We start from the raw sequence: 414 nt of genomic DNA, 5'->3' as shown, positions 1-414 counted from the left end.
GGATGAGGCCATCCCACACATCCGTGGTGAGCTCAATGGGTTTGCCACGCTCATACCCCTTCACGATCCAGTCACCCTTCCAATTGGAGATCGTGTTCAACAAGCGAACTTTCGCCTTCGCGTAAAACGCTTTCTTCACCCTCTCATTGACCCCCATGGACCAATGATATTTTTGCTGTAAAAAAAAATTAAATTAATAATTAGTTTTAGAAAAAAAAATATAAATCATGAAAAAATTAAAGTATATATAATTAATGAATAGTAAGTTACATCGAAAATTTTGAACCACGTCTTTCTGACGTAGATCGGCGTCTTTTTCCAGTTCGGATGTGCCATGGAGAAGTAACCTTTCATCGTGTCGGTTATTTCCGATGCAAGACATCCGTCAACCCCAAACCTGAAAAAACAAATTTA

This window comes from Brassica oleracea, chromosome C9 (assembly GCF_000695525.1).
Source record: "Brassica oleracea var. oleracea cultivar TO1000 chromosome C9, BOL, whole genome shotgun sequence".
NCBI classification, from domain to species: Eukaryota; Viridiplantae; Streptophyta; class Magnoliopsida; order Brassicales; family Brassicaceae; genus Brassica; species Brassica oleracea.
The sequence above is the reverse complement of the archived record's forward strand: the minus strand, read 5'-3'. Positions refer to the sequence as shown.